This window comes from Triturus cristatus, chromosome 3_1 (assembly GCF_964204655.1).
Source record: "Triturus cristatus chromosome 3_1, aTriCri1.1, whole genome shotgun sequence".
NCBI classification, from domain to species: Eukaryota; Metazoa; Chordata; class Amphibia; order Caudata; family Salamandridae; genus Triturus; species Triturus cristatus.
The window spans coordinates 812,743,709-812,757,509 of record NC_140583.1 but is presented as its reverse complement, the minus strand read 5'-3'; the positions used below and the strand labels follow the sequence as shown (position 1 = coordinate 812,757,509).

At 51.2% G+C, this 13,801-nt stretch overlaps 1 protein-coding gene across 1 annotated transcript in view; it reads right to left on the bottom strand.

Annotated features, from left to right (window-relative positions):
- Nucleotides 1-13,801, bottom strand: part of PRMT2 (protein arginine methyltransferase 2) — a 453,544-nt gene that overhangs the window by 139,392 nt on the left and 300,351 nt on the right. The window lies entirely within an intron of this gene.

Genomic DNA, 13,801 nt, shown 5'->3' with positions numbered 1-13,801 from the left:
GCCATCTTGACTCCACCGCGTGGGTTTGCACTGCCAAGACCTGCTGCCCCACTCCTGGGCCCAGCATCATCGACAGCAGACACCTTCGTGGGACAGCTCTCCCTCCATCCTGGTCGCCGCCGCGCCTCCTGGTCCGAGGAACAGCCGAGTCCGACGTCATCCACTCACCTGGTCGAGGTGACTTCAGCCGGTACCTTCCTGGTACCCGCACGATCGCTGGTTAGCGGTTGAGAACTGAGTCCCCTCTGCTTTCAGGTTTTCTTCATCACCGATCCAGGCTTGGATCTCGCTGAACATCGACACTGGTCGCCTGCCAGCAACTTCTTCTTTCAGGCTCCTGAGACTACAACGAGGACTCCCGACATCTTGCTGAACCCCACGCAGCCGCAGCCTCTGGGCTAGGTAACTCGAGCATCTCGGTGCTCCATCGTAGGTTCACTCTACAAGTGTCCAGTTCCTTTTTCGTTTAGTCCCACTGATCGGATTCCTCTGGAATCAGTAACTTTAAACTTTCTAACCTCTCCCATTCCACTTGCAGTGTAAATGGTTTCGTGCCCTTCGGGCATTTGTGTAAATTGTGCAACCAGAGGTATTTTCATAAGAGTTTTGTAGTGTGCTTAGCTCCCTGACTCATAAAGAGCCAGGGTAGTCTTGTTATAAATAAATATCCTTTATTTTCATAACAACTTGTGTGGTGTCCTTTCACTTGGTGTTCAAGGGGTATATGTGATGGTAAACAGCTGGCTTAACACGCCCTCTAGAGTTTAGCCTGAAGACTGCTCTTGTCCACGCTACTAGGATAGCTGGTCTATAAGGTTGACTTACAACCAATCATCAATAAGGGTCGTTTGGAATGATACACAGTGATCACTAGAATAGTGAGCACTACATATCAGGCCAACTTCTCACACACTCCTCTACCCCTCAGTCAGTCAACGGCCTCTAAACTACTAAACCGGTTTTGCAAAAAGATAGGGTCTAGGGGAAGAGGGGGTCTAGGCCAACGCCCTTGTGGCAAACCCCTCCCATTCCTATGCACAATTTTCCACCCATCCGGTTTTGTAGCAACGTGGCCAGGGGGATAGAAATAAGTCAAAGGAAGGACACTAATAGATACACCTAAATTAGAATCGTTCCAATTACAAATGTAATCAACTATTTTTGGGTCATCAAAGTTGATTAGAATACAATCCCCCCCTATATTTTTCGCCAAATGGCCTACCCATGGCACCCTCCTGACCATGAGTATCTTACAGGCTTTGTGCAATGGGAGTGGTCTATTTTTATTGAGCCAGTGCACAACCCTGTTTCTCAAAGTTATGGGGATTCAACCTCGTGTTTGCCCAATTCGGGTACCCCTGTTAGGATTACAACAAATGGGGCAACTTCAGGAGGTAGGTTTGGAATATTTTCTCCCCATGGTGTCTGGGATATAGAAGGCCAAGCATCGTATTTAGGCTGGGTTGCATTATGTTGGGCAGATTGCTTGTGATCGGGCACAACTATAGACTTGTTAATTGCAGTTAAGTCCTGGTGATTTGAGGGCAGTATTGACTGGTTTTGGGGAGCAGCCGGTGCATTTTCTGCTCTGATACTGTCCAACAATTTAGGAACCCCAGGTTGGTCAATGTTGCTTGTAGAATCAGTGTAACCCCGAAGCCCTTGTTCGATCCTAGATAGGTGATGTTCAATCTTATATATTCTGTCCTCTATGGGGCGGAGGAGAGACCTAATTGCGTCGTAAATGTTAGATAGATCAGGGGACGTTCCCTCGTCCCTAACTATGACATTTGTCCCCCCACTTGCATCCTGGCGCGCCGTTCTAACAGGTGGTGGAAGAACTGGGGGTGCATCTTTATTTACTGGTGCAATCAGAGGGGGCTGCTCCCGGGGAGCGTGGGGCATTCTAGAATTTCTCTGGTGGCTCACAGGCTTTATTTTTTTGTTGCCTTTCTTGACCTTCCCACCATTTGTGGGGATACACCCTTGCTTGTTTTTAGGGGCAGCCCCAAGATGCCTCTCACGCAGTTGTCTAGTGCATGGCTCTGGCATTATGCTATAAGCGGATGGCAGTGGACAAGGGGAGATCAGCAGTGAGTCAGAGACCATGGACTGTTCTCCCATGGATACAGCAACTATTCCACCCGGTAGCAAATCCAGGGTCGAAGAATCAATGTCGGAGCATGGAGTGACAAGACCATTAGTAGCTTGTTGGACAGGGGTACACACGTTGGCAATATGGCCCATAGAGGACCTCCTAGCCGCCGCGAGATCCTGCGATACGCGGCGTTCCAGCAACGTGATTTCCTGGTCAATAGCACAGTTAACCTTGGTGATGAGTTGGTCCATAGTTCCAGTAAATTGGACGTTGGGCGCTTTCCCTTTAGTATCTTTTGCTGGCATGATGGAAGCAAAGGGTCACAAAGACAGGTTGGGGCGCTGTGGGCTTCACAGGACAGGCAAGAAGTGAACAAGACGAATGAGGCCAGCAAACTGTTTAACTCCCACACTATGTCCTTATCAGTGACTCTCCAACAGATGAAACAAATGTGAAAAGTTTATACGATACCTTAAGGCATATGCTGGGGATACGACATTAGGGGGGTTGCCCAGTCCAGTCTACTCCTGTCAGTGACGGGCAAGGACGGGCCCGCCCTTGGCCCGGGTTTCGCCCGGGCGCTGCCCGCGCACGTCCCGCGCTGCGGTGAGCTGCTTGGTCTTTTATGGCCCTTCTGGCGCTGCCTGATGACAGCTAAGGCAGGGGCCCAGAATGGACACTAGAATGCTGGGAATTGGAGTCCCAGGCGGCCGTTCCCCTCACGGCGGGCTGGGAAATCACTGGCAGGAGTCAGATTTTCTCCCCCTTGCAGGCCGTTCCCCTCACGGCGGATGTCACGGTGAGTAGAGCTGGTTGAAAGGATTTCACTGCGCGTACCGCGCTGCGGTGAGCTGCTTGGTCTTTTATGGCCCTTCTGGCGCTGCCTGATGACAGCTAAGGCAGGGGCCCAGAATGGACACTAGAATGCTGGGAATTGGAGTCCCAGGCGGCCGTTCCCCTCACAGCGGGCTGGGAAATCACTGGCAGGAGTCCGATTTTCTCCCCCTTGCAGGCCGTTCCCCTCACGGCGGATGTCACGGTGAGTAGAGCTGGTTCAAAGGATTTCAATGCGCGTCCCCAGTCATGAGAGTAAGGGTAATATACGCTGCGCTCCAGTAGACCTCTATTTTTACACAAGACCAAGTCATGTGGGCAAAGTCTGCATAGTCCGCACCGCACTTGGGACATTAATGTGATTTGGAGGAGTCAAAAGAGTTAAGTTTGGCCGGTGACAGATAAGCCCTCCACAGAAATTTAAAGTGGAGCAGCTTGTGCCTGCTATTGAAAGACACTTCTTTAATTTGCGTGCAGCAAAAGGACCAATAGTGTATCATTGATTGGGTGTCCTAAATCTCGTTCCCAAACAGCCCGTATTTTGGTATCACTGGCAGGGACAAGAGTCATGCAAGCTTTATATAATTTCGAAATTAAGTGATTTCCCTCAGCACTAGTAATTAGAGTTGTTAGTGGCAAATAGGGCTCCGGTTCTAGAGGAAAGTCTGCAATTTGCGCTCTCAACGATCATCTGAGTCTATTAAGGACAAATCTGTCCATGAAGGGTGCATCACGGAATCGTGCGTCTTCCGCGATATGGAATACATGTCCACCTGGGAAGAGATCTCCGCATGTGCCTAATGAATAGGAGTTGAGCCTGCGCTGTACAATCTTTTCTTCCGTTAGAGGCAGCCATGGGTTATTTGCCAGAGGCATTGCAGAGGAATATAGAGAATGTCCCCCAGTCATTCGCACTAATTTCTTCCAAGCCCAGCAGGTCGCAGACACAGTCTGATTATCCCGCGGGTCCCAGGGGAAACCTTTAGGCAAGATGGCATTTAACGGGGTAGGTTGCACTAGGTCTGCTTCCAACCGGGGATAGGGCAGTCGCGTGTCTGGATGATACCACAAGCGAGCAAAACTACATTGCGCCACCAAATAATAGCTTTGTAAGTTCGGAAGTGATATCAATAGAGGTCCTGTTTTAAATTGGAGACCTCTATGCAGCCAAATGCCAAATTAAACATATGGAGGTCACCTGAAGAAAAATTCAAATTAAATTAGACTAGGATTTTAGATGAACATAGGCAACTGGATGCCAATGCTAAAACTGAAAGCAGTGAAAAACTGACCAGGACATGTTAAGGATTCTGGAAGCTTCATCAAGCTCAGCGCAGGGGGTTTGTTAGTATAATCTGTCAGTTATATGAATTATTACCCGAAATGCGATGTACTCTATTGCTCACATTATATATTCTGTATTACTATCCTGCAGTGGCAGCTGGTTGGGAAAGGTGGCGGGCGGGGGGCTTTTACAAAAAAAAGACTTACCTTATCGTCGCCTCCAACGCAGCATCAGGAAGCCCCCAGCCTCCCAAAATACCCTGACCAATCAACTACCTCACAGTAATGTTGTGTTTGGTCTGAGCACCATTGCTCAGCGCTCAGACAGGGACTGGAAGGCTGGACTGTAAAGCCTGGATGGAGAATATGCAAAGTGTACACGAGGCTTTGGCCCGCCCAAGACGGCAGTCCCAACTGTTATGCGCACTTAAGTGAAGCAGGGACCACTCCTCCTCCCCCTAACAGCCAAGCCCAGCCAGCAGCAACCTGGCTGTACTTAGTGGGGTGATGCTCCTCCACCTTTGCGGAGGAGCTGTCCCTGTACTGGATTCCATGGGAGTCCGTCGGTGTCCGATATATTTCCAGCAGGTTGTGTGTGGGCTCAGTGCTCCATTAAAAGCAATTTGCTTTACAGGAGTCCTGGCTTTACCATTAATAGAGTCCATCACAAAGTTTCAGGTTTAAATAACAGACTAAGAAAGCATTTAAAAAGGCTCAATTGAGGGGCATGTCCAAGATGGCGGCACGGTAGGACGCGGAAGTCTACTCCTCCGGCCCCGCCATTCCATCCGCCTTGTTTTTGCCCCATTCCCCGCACTGCAATCGACGGGAATTTGAAGCGCACAGCCTCCTGATCCCTTTGGTAATTCGGCGAGGTGGAATCCTGTTCTCCTGGGCGCTCCTGTGGGACTTCTCTGCAGACGGCGCTGGGGCGTACGCGGCTGAGACGGAAGCTGCGAGATGCTGCCTGGACGACCCCCGCCCCCAACGTTGCAGCGAGAGCCCTGATGGCGCCGGAATCCCCGCTTCACATCAGTGGCTGCCCACACTGCGAACCGGAGGACCCGAGTGCTGGGGCCTGCTGACTCTGGCGACGGTGAGCTAGGCTGTGGACGTGGCCGGTCGTGAGACGGCATTTTGACATCGCCCATGTTTGGGCCTGGGGAAGCGCAGACCAGCCCCAGCGGCCCGGCTCTCTACCTGCGGAGAGGTTTGGTGGAGATTGTGCCTGGTCGGGGGCTCCCGCTGGTTCGCTCTCTTCCAGGCGCACAACAACACGGGGGCACGGCGAGGAGTGGACCCTGACCCGCCATTTTGCATTGCGGCGGACTGCTGGACTGCGGGGACACGGCGCTAGAGCCTCCCCTCCAGGACCCGGGGGTGAGTGTGCGGCGGTGGCCCTAGCTGCATTGGGAACTAGTTGCATGGCTGCCGCGGATGACTCGCCCTACGACTGGCGGCTGAGAGCTCTCTAGTGTCTTGTGCGGTGTCCAGGCGCTGGAGGTTGGCTCCTTGAGCGCACCCACGCAGCTCCTGAGGAGTGGCAGCTGATGGTAGAGACCCCGAGACAGGTGCCTTCCTTCCGCGATATAGGAGTGAGCAGGCCGTTCTGGCTGCGGCAGGACCTGGCTGATGGACAACTGGTGAGTTGCACGCTGCCCAGGAACTAGAACTTCCACTCTTTGGCGCACCAACACAGCTCTTCTTTGAACGACACTGGGGCATGAGAACTTGGCAAAGTAGCGCCTTGGTAGGCCACCATTCCCTTCTCACCCAGACTCAGTGGAGGTGCCACCCGGAGGTGCATTGTATGACTGGCTCCCCACACAGAACAGCACGCAGGACCCGGACCAGACGCAGAGGGGGGAGCACCCCCCAGTACGGCGGCTGGCCCATGACGAACTTCAGCACGGCGCCCAGTTGACTGCCTAGAACCGCGGTGTAGAGTGTCCCTGAGTCGGACCCCGCTGGTGGTGTCACCGTGACCTCCTAAAGGGACCACGAGACAGGACGGCCCCCTACACGCTCCGCCATACGCTACCTAAGGACCAGACCCGGACTGCAGGTGCGACACCGTAACGAGGGTGGCGGGGACACTTCCAGCGGGCACACACTCCCACAAGCGCAAGAAAGGAGAAGTTCCTCAAGGAACTCTTGCTTAAGAAACCCGGGAGTACAGAGACATCCCAAGGACTCTCCAAAAATCAGGAGCACGCAGACTTGATCGCAGAGGCAGATAGCCTAGCAACGAAGGCCTTCATGCTGGACCTATTTTCTGCCATCAAGGAAGATATACTGGAGCTGAAGAGCCAGCTGGTGTCGGATCTCAAGGAGGTGTGCCGAGATGTCGGTGAAGTAGGCGAAAGGGTTGCCGTTCTGGAAGAACACAAACTGGCGAGAGAGTTAGATATGCATAAACTACAGCAGGAGGTCCTCCGCCAACAGGACCAGAATCTAGACCTCCAGGCCCACGCAGAAGATCTCGAAAACAGATCCTGAAGGAATCGCATCCGAGCAATACCCTGGAAGGTGGAGGGGGAGGATCTGCGAGGCTATGTCTTCCAGAAAATTTTGGGCGAAGATGGCACGCAAGAGATCCAGATGGACCGAGTCCACCGTGTGGGCCTACCAAGAGACAGCAATGCCCCCCCGCCCGATATCCTAGTCTGTGTACATGACTTCTAGCTTAAAGAAATGATCCTGCGCAAGGCCAGGAGGGCCCAATCGATTCAGTTTCGAGGGCACACTCCGGCCCTCTTGCAAGACCTAGCAGCGTCAACTCTGGCCAAACGAAGAGAATTTCGAAAAGTCACGTCATATCTCCGGGACAAAGGAATACCGTACTTGTGGGGCCATCCCTTCCGCATCATCTTTAAACATCAAGGGAAGTTGAGGCAGATGCGCACCCTGGCCGACACCATGGATCTCCTGGGACTTGCGACAGACACGACTCAGACACCGAACAATAGTCGCTCAACTCGTAAAAGGAAATGCCTTCCCCGATGGCAGACTGTCGGCAAACCCTCGACCTCCACAAAGCCAGGCCCAGAGGAAATGGCAAAAGAACGAGATTCAGTGCTCTCTACCCTATCTCAGACCCAGAACCGCCCGTGTACCCCGTGAAGCATTCCAATATACCTCAAAGGAATGGTAGTATTGTAACGGAGCCCAAAAATGGTCCACTTTCCCCGACTTCCTAGACTTCCCTCTGTGGCATGCATGCCACCTGGTTCTCGGTTCCTGGAAGTTTCGTTCCCCCCTGATTTCCGACACGAGACAGACTTTAGTCTCCTAGTCTTCTTTAATGTCCCAAGCTTTTGTAGAGTATCCGTTAGTCTTTCTGTAGGCCACTCACGAATACTGTCCTCCTTTGTGACTATGCCCGTTTCGGCTGGATATTTCACGTTGTATTCTTGTTGGGGTTTTTTGTCCTTTTTTGGGGGGTGGAGGGGGTCTTCCGTATCACATATAGGGACTATTGCCTACCTGTAAGGGCCCACGCATGCACCAGCCCACCTCCTGCGCAATGTTCCCAGCATTTTAGAAGACCAGCCAGCATGTTCCCCACCAGTACCGATGCCTAGGGACCTGAAAATTATCAGCCTTAATGTCCGAGGACTGAACCACCCCACGAAGCGCACTGTGATTCTTTCACTCCTCGAGCAGACCGAGGGCGATATCTGTATGCTTCAGGAGACCCATCTACTTGCTAAAGATACTCCTCGCATGCGCTCCCGGGGCTTTCCACGCCAATTCTGGTCCTCTGGGCTGACAAAAAAGAATGGGGTGGCCATACTACTGGGGGCTAAATTTGAAGGCAAGGTCCTATCTACCTTCTATGAGTCCGAAAGAAGGGGTTTAGCTCTTAGGATCCAATGGGGCCCCACTGTCTTCACCCTCCTTAACGTATATGCCTCCAATACCCAGCAGGAAGCTTTCCTCCGCAGGCACTTAGCGGAAGGTCTGGCCTCTCCTGACCCAGCATCAGTAGTAGGGGGGGGGGGGACTTCAACCTAGTAATGGATAACAAGAAGGACCAATCAGGGCAAAGCCATACACAGATAGGAGCCCTCTCCCCTGAAGGGAAGCGCTGGCTAGCAGAGAATGGCCTGCATGATGTCTGGCGCCTGCAGACACGCACGACTACTCCCATTATTCAGCGGCACATAAAACCTATGCGCGACTAGACATGTTTTTGGTTTCGAATGCGCTTCGTCCGAGGGTACAGGACGCTTCAATACCAGTGCGCTCCCCATCGGATCATGCGCATGTCTCACTCTCCCTGCGCTCTGAAAGGGTTTGGGCACGCTTCTTCTAGATGGCGGCTGCGTGTAGGCCTGTTACACTCCCCTGCTGTTGTGAAGGAAGTGCGCGACAACTTACCTCCAACTCAATGATAATGGCAAAACTTCCTTGGCTGCGGTGTGGGTTGCGCTCAAAGTGGTACTGAGAGGAGAGTTTATGGCCATTTCCTCTGCAGAGGCCCGTAGACGGAGAGAAGCCCGCTTGGCTCTGGAGCAGGAGGTGGCGGAACTAGAGGCGATACACTAACGCACAGTGGCCCCACAGGTGTGGCGAGCGATGGAAAAGAAACGGACACTCCTCAAACATTTAGATCTTGACAGGACCGAATACGCCTCCGTTCGCCTATGACACAAGTTCTATTTGGGAGGCGACAAATGCGGGAAGATGTTGGCGCAGAGGCTGCGTGCCAGAGCCATAGCGGGGTCAATCTCTTTCCTCGGAAACTCTGCTGGAGAGGAACTCCATCAGGACTCCCAGATTGTTGAGGAATTTCGATCTTTCTATTGGGCTCTCTACAGACCCAACCAGCAAGACACCCCCAAGACTAGGGACTATCTAGCGACTAGCAAATTCACCCGTCTCCCAAAGGCGGAAGCAGACCCTTTAGAAAACCCTATTCGAGTAGAGGAGGTTATCTCCGCCATCGCTAAATTGAAGCTAGATAAATCGAATGGGCCCGACGGCTATCCAGCCCTTTTTTATAAAACGTTTTGTCACAAACTGGCCCCCCTCCTCACGCGTCTATTCAACTCCTTCCAAGACAGTGGAGCGATGACAGAATCGATGGGAGAGGCAGCGATCTCTGTCATCCTTAAGCCCAATAAAGACCCAAGCCATTGCAGTTCGTACCGCCCAATATCGCTACTCAACATCGACGCCAAACTGTTCACAGGCATCCTAGCAGTGAGGCTGAATTCTCTCATGGCAGGTCTCACTGATCCTGACCAAGCGGGATTCATCCCCACCAGACAGGGGAGCGACAACACCAAACGCCTTCTACACCTCATTGATAGTGTTCATCGCTCTCGGTGGGTGCAGTGCTTTTCTCGGTCGACGCGGAGAAGGCGTTCAATAGAGTTTGCTGGCCATACTTGTTTGACGTCCTCCGAAGCTTTGGGTTCGGCCCTCGCTTTCTCACTTGGGTACAATGCATATACCAAGCCCCTCGCGCGTTTGTCAGAGCTAATGGGGTCTCCTCAGCTCTTTTTAAGATCACTCGGGGCACTAAGCAAGGATGCCCTATGACGCCCCTTTTATTTGCCCTATATCTGGAACCCCTTGCACAGAAAATCCAGGACCATCCAGACATCCAGGGCCTCAAATTTGGAGGCATAAGGTTAGCCTCTATGCCGATGACATAATTCTTTCTCTCACGCAGCCACTTACCTCCCTTCCCGCGCTGGTAGGCGAGCTTGAGACTTTTGGCCGGATCTCGGGCTTTAAAGTGAACCTTAACAAGTCTCAGGTCCTAAACCAATCCCTACGGCAACCACAGGCCAAGGCGCTTCAACAGTCTCTTCCTCTGCACTGGTCCCGCGACCCCATTCCTTACCTGGGCATCCTGCTGACCCCCTCACTTCCACGCACCCTGGAGGTGAACTACTCGGCTCTGGGGGCACAGACACGAAGAGCCCTAGATGGGTGGACTAAACACACTCTGTCGTGGTTCGGATGCATTACAGCGGTTAAGATGATGGTCTTACCACGCATTCAGTATCTATTCCAGACCCTCCCGTTAACACCGCTGCCCGGAACTGTGCGGTCATTGCAATTAGCGTTGAATAACTTTATCTGGGGAAACAAGAGGGGACGCCTCTCGGTAGCACAACTCTCACTCTCCAGAGACGACGGTGTGGTGAGGCTACCCCTCATTCATAGTTACTTGCAGGCGGTGCATCTACGATACATGCTAGTGGAATCGCCCACTATCGGAGAAGGATGGACCTTCATGGATCAAGCGGTGGCGGGCACGAACATTTGGCGTGATCTCTGGCTCCCTCACCGCCTTCGTGCCTGGGGCCTATATTCTTCTCCAGTCACGGCGGTCACCATGAAAGTTTGGGACAAAGTAGCACTGGCGAAAAGCCTCACTACATTCCCCTCCTTGAAGACGCCCCTCGTAGACAACCCGGACTCCCCCCCCCCCCCCAGGTGTCAAGTCTGTTGTCGCACAGAGATGGAGAGAAGCGGGCTGTAAGCGATTAGGCCATCTTTTCGATCTCAAGGTCATCATTCCGTTTAGCCGTATACGCTTCAATCTTGACCTTCCCCACTCAGATGAATATTATTACTTACAACTGCGACACTGGGCCACATCTTAGGCCTACCTCTCGCAGGCCTCTCGCACCCTTACCCCCTTTGAACAGTGGGTGGCGAAGAAAACAGATGACAAACACCTCATATCGGAATTGTATACGCTTCTTACGCCACGACAGACACAACAGACAGGGACTCGTACTCGGGGGCAACTCAGATGGGAGGCGGAACTAGGTACGGCCCTCACAGACAAGGAATGGGATAACATCTACTACAGAGCGCATCACATAACCCAAAATACGTCAGGGACTGAATCCGCATTTAAAGTTACGGCTTACTGGTACCTCACTCCGGCTAGGATACACAAATGGAACAAAAACCACACTGAGGAGTGCTGGCGCGGCTGCGGGATGTCAGGCTCCCTAGCGCATCTACTCTGGCACTGCCCGTGGCTAGAGCGATTCTGGGAATTGGTTCTAAATTATATTGATGAGGATTTCGACACTGAGATTCCCTGCTTTCCAGCTTACACCCTACTAGGTCTATCAAACTCTACCACCTTCCCACAGCGGTCACTGCGCAGTAGGCAGATAGTATTGGTTCTTCTTGCAGCGCGTCAGGCGATCCTCTTGCACTGGGGTACTGCCACGGTTCCAGATCATTCGGCCTGGCTCCATAGGCTTTGGATGACCTTGGCAATGTAACGGCTTTCATTAATCCAAACTCAGAAAGGCGAGAAATATGCTGAACTTTGGGCTCCGTTCATTTCACTACTATCAAAAGATCTCCGGGAGGTCACCTGCCCCAAACTTCTGCAAGTACTTCACTTGATACCCCCTACGGAGAACAGCACTGATCCCAGATAGGAGGAGCGGGCGTGGGTGGGCAGGCGGATTAGAGTCCCTCCACAGCCCCTGACACTTAGATATGGAATCCCCCCCCCTTTTTGTTTTTCTCGGGTATGGGAGGTGGGTGGGCGGGAGGGAGGGGTTCTTTTCATTGTTGTTTCTTCTTGCAGGTAGAATCTTGTTGTGTGCCACCCGGATACTCAGACGGTACAGGCCGCTTGGACTCACTAGTCTTGATTCTACTGGATGCCTGCCTTTGGGAGGTTGACCTTATTGCAGCACCTCTTGTACACCTTTGCAAGCATTGTTTGTAGCCGCCGGCCCCAGTGGTTGTAGGCAGAAGGCTGTGTACAACTAAAGAGTCGCTTTTCAAATGTCTAACAAAATAGATTTGTTCCATAAAAAGGCTCAATTTTATACTATCCAACCCCTGTCAACCTTTAGTAGAAGGTCACTGTGGGAGGGCCTGTGGAGGGGCAGAGTGTGCATGGAAGTCCTGGGGAATCAGAGCATACGCCGCCCTGGAGGGTGCAGGGCATTGTGCTGTGTACAACCTTAGCATTGATTGATAACCAGCCCCCATAACAAAAACAAAGGCTTCTAAAACAGCCTCTTATGTTCATGGGTGAGGGAAGGTTGCTTCCGAAATGCTAATGTATCATGTACATGCACTGCAGAGCTTTCACACATGGGCTGGAAACCTACCTTGGGCTGGGGTGGTCAGCTCATCCTGTGTTCGGTGTTTAAATTGGACTTTTCACCAGGTGATGGGGTGAAGAGCTCCAATGTCCTGCGATGCACAGTGGCACTGTGTGCATTGGCAGGTCTGCTATCACCCTGAAATGCCAACAGGTGGGTAGTGCTTTATTCATTCAAGGAAAATATCCATTATTGACAAATAAACTTACAAGTATACAATGTTTTATTTGCCATCATAGAATTCTCTGATATTCATAAGAAGTAAAATAGAGTGGCAAACACAACATATCCTTTGAAGTATGTGTCCAGGAAAATTGAGATAAATGTCATGTAAACAAATTGCGCAGGGAAGCCTTATCCAACAAGGTATTCATCTTCTCTTGAGTCAGTAATGGTACACACGCTCAGCAAGTCAATGGACTGATATCCAGGTAGGAGCATTCCTAATCAGTGTGGCAGAGGCTGTTTTTCCTCCAGTGAAATAAAATCGTAGGTGCTTGTAGGTTTTTTGGTAGCAATTTATAATACAAAAGACATTGCAATCCAAGTATGGTCTGTTTGGAAGAAGCTAGAGCTGTATATGCAATTTAGTAAGGAAGGAAGGCTAGTCATTTGAGATACCTAATTACTATTGAACATGGTATGGGTCTCCGGCGCAAAGAACATGAAGATCACTCACACTTCTGTCGATGTTACAGCCATCAGAAAAGCAACTTTCCTGGTTAACTGTGGCTAGTCTATTTAAGATCTGATTTAGCCAGATAAAGAATATAAAGTAGTGGTATTTCTTTCTGAAAAATTATCAACTATGTCTGTGTGTCAAGAAATCAGAATCTGACGTGAAGTCTAAAACACATTTTGCTGTAGGACATTAGGGTGGTTTCTTTTAAGATGGCCATGCTTGTGATCTGGAGGGTTCACATTCCCACCTGTATGTATTTGGGACATTGATACTTAAGCTAAGCGATGGAAGGCCGCAGTGGGGAATTGTGACTGACAATCACCGTAGAAGACTGGATCTGCACCTTCTGTGCGGATGAATGGAAAGTTGTGCGACATGTAGATACAACCACTGTTATGGCAAGTCCAGAGCAGTGAGGGTCATTTTTTTTTCTTTGCTATCCTTGAGCTGTACTTAAGCTTGAAGAAAAAGTGAAAAAATGTGTTTGGTCAGCAGATCAAAAAAGCAATCCACCAGGATCAATGCTTTCACAATAGGATGAGAAGACAAGGCATTTCGAGTTTCTTTCTGCGGTGAACCAATCAAGGCCTGGTTGAGCCCATGTTAAGAAAAGGTCAGAATTTCTTTGGTTAGTACACACATGTTTTAGTGGGTGTCTGTTGAGCATTTCACTAATTGAATTGTGAAGGGATAGTAGATGGACTGCTTTGATCAGGCTGCTCCTCGAAAGTAGTCAGTGCCAATCCATACAGCTTCCATGGTGGGAACGGTGGACCGCGTCTACTTTCGGTAGTT